The sequence below is a fragment of the Elephantulus edwardii genome, unplaced genomic scaffold (genome assembly GCF_000299155.1).
Source record: "Elephantulus edwardii isolate Elephantulus edwardi_28Jun2011 unplaced genomic scaffold, EleEdw1.0 scaffold00008, whole genome shotgun sequence".
NCBI lineage: Eukaryota > Metazoa > Chordata > Mammalia > Macroscelidea > Macroscelididae > Elephantulus > Elephantulus edwardii.
Genome location: NW_006399758.1, coordinates 18,637,944 through 18,640,458, shown reverse-complemented (window position 1 = coordinate 18,640,458; position 2,515 = coordinate 18,637,944). Strand labels below are relative to the sequence as shown.

At 42.4% G+C, this 2,515-nt stretch overlaps 1 pseudogene; it reads right to left on the bottom strand.

Moving 5' to 3' along the window:
• Window positions 1–1,605: 1,605 nt before the first annotated feature.
• Window positions 1,606–2,515, bottom strand: part of LOC102866934 — a 45,581-nt pseudogene continuing 44,671 nt past the window's right edge.

Below are 2,515 nucleotides of genomic sequence, written 5' to 3'. Positions count from 1 at the left end.
TTTCAGGGTACCTCAGCTACCTCCAGTATAAGAGAAATCTCTTTGGGGTGAATACTCAGTCATCTTTCTCCTTCCCTTCTGGTGGTAAGTGGGTGTGAGCGAGTGTGGAATGGATCCAATTTTCTGGATGGATTTGCATTTACCTAGCCTCACATGTGAGAGGCATCCAGGGTGAGAACCATCCTCTGATGCTCCTTGGCTTACTCTATGGGTCTTAACCAATTAGATCTTCAAGACTTGATCCTGTTAGGATCAAACCAATGATATGGAAGTAGTAAAATTTACACTGGAGCCAGAAAGCAGATCTTGACATACATAAAAATAGTATCCTAGGCATGTGAATGTTGTCAGAAGGGGACATTTTGGGGCCTGAATGACATCAGAGAATAGGGACCAGAGGAAGACCTGCCCACTTAAGTCTGAACTCTCTGTGGTATCGTCTAATTGGCTCAGGTACGAGCCCCAAGGTCTGCCCAGAGAATGACCCATAAATAGAGGTTCACCTCACACGCGAAGAGCATTTTTTTCTTATCTCCTTTCAAGGAGGAAGGCTCGTTCCTTTGGGGATGTAACTTTCTAATAAATCTATCATTACTATTTACCCCCATTTCTGCCTCCTCACCTCTTTATTCTCACCCTTGCACTTTATTAAAAGGTTTGTGCCTATATTTTAATGCTCTGGACACTAAAGTCTGCTCTCCCAAGAAACATTAAAATTGTCATACTCTGTGCTACCATGGTGCTTGAGCACCGTTCTCTCCTCTACCTCTTCCATCAGGTAGGATTCTTTTGCCTGTGTGAGAAGGGCACATTAGGGCACTCCCCACGCAATAGTAATCTGTAGTCTTGCTGCACATGCTGAAAGGTTTATTCCTGGGCTGGCTTACTTAGAAATAGATCTTTAAAGACCAGCACAGCCAGTCAAGTCAGTGCATGGCCACCATTCCTACCTCCTGAGATTCATTCACTCTTGGCTCTATCTGATTCTCAGACAGTCAGCCATGACTTCCAGCCTCTCCCTGGCATTGCAATGTTCACTTACTCTCTTCAAATCACAGCAACCCCTAAATCAGTCCAACAGCTCATAATTCTCTCCTATATTAGCTTAGCAGAGTTTTCTTAGGTTTCCTTACCCATCAACTCCCCAACCCTAGAGCCACAGAGACCTAGAAGACTTGTGGGGTTAATGTTGCCCAAGAGATTGCCTCTGTGATTTGCATACAAAAGGTTCACTGGAACATGCTGTCCTCCTGAACCATACCTGTAAGCAAGGAGGGAAGCTGGGCTGAGTAGAGAAAAAGGTTAGAATTGCTTTGCAGTTGAGTCCATCAAGTCAAGTCTATGTGTATCATCACCATTTATATTCCATTTTAAAAAGGTATTTTTAATGAATAATAAGTTGTAAAAAAAAAATAAAAAGAAAAGGAAAAAGAATTGACTTGCAGTTGAGAAGAGGCTGTTTCTACTGGGAGAGCTTTTGAGAATCTTTTCAAACCAGAAAGGGCATCAGATCTATAGGGTATTAGCATGTCTATGGCCTAGTGGTCTTCTCTGGCTTTTTTCTTTTTTTAAATGTTATCTGAATTTTATTTGATGATGAATTGTTTACTCCTTAGCCATAACTTTTTGTTTCTTTTGGGATATCTTTTTCTTCTCTGCAACTTCCTATTCTGGTTTAAGAGCAATCTGTTCCTTTTCAGTAAGAACTGTCTCAATATGCCAGGGGAAGCTCATGGAGGGTTTAATGTGACCACAAGCCCTGTATGTGCAGAGGTCTACCTTGGGAGCTTTGTTCATGTGGATGTGCTCAATCACCAGAGAACTGATAGCTAAACCCTTAATTTCTGCATTACTCTCTGCATTTTTAAGCATATGAGGCAAAAGCTCAGCACTCCTTTTGGACCACCAACCCCATGTCCAACCCCACTGTTTGGGACACACCTACAAACTTCACCATTGTAATACTGGGATGACACACACTGCTTTTGCAAAGTGACATCTTACAGACACTTGGTGGCTTTCCAGCTATCCATACTCTTGATGGTTTGTGCAGTTACACGGGTGTTCTTAAAACTGACCTAGGAGATTTGAGCCTCTTGGCTTGCATGATTTTGTGGGATTTTTTCCAGGTGCAGAAAACTGTGAACCATTTTGTGAGGCCACTGATGGGAAGAGTCCAAGGGCAATTCTTGAGAAGTACAACTCAGTTGTAAAGCATCCGCTGTCAAGTTCTGGGGAGATGAGTATCCTAGTCTAAGAAGAGGGTGCTGAGCAGTAGCCCACAGTGCCCATTACTGGGCCATCACAGGCTCTCTCTGCCTGTTAATGGACTGGATTGCTTTATTTTGGAAGCCCTAATCTCTGTACCTGCATGTAACTTTGCTAAGAAATAAGATCTTTGAAGATGTTAACAAGTGCTATTATCCCATCAACAAACGAATGGCTAGAGAAGCTGTGGTATATTCGCACAATGGAATACTATGCTGCATTAAAAAACAAGGAACTCATGCAATAT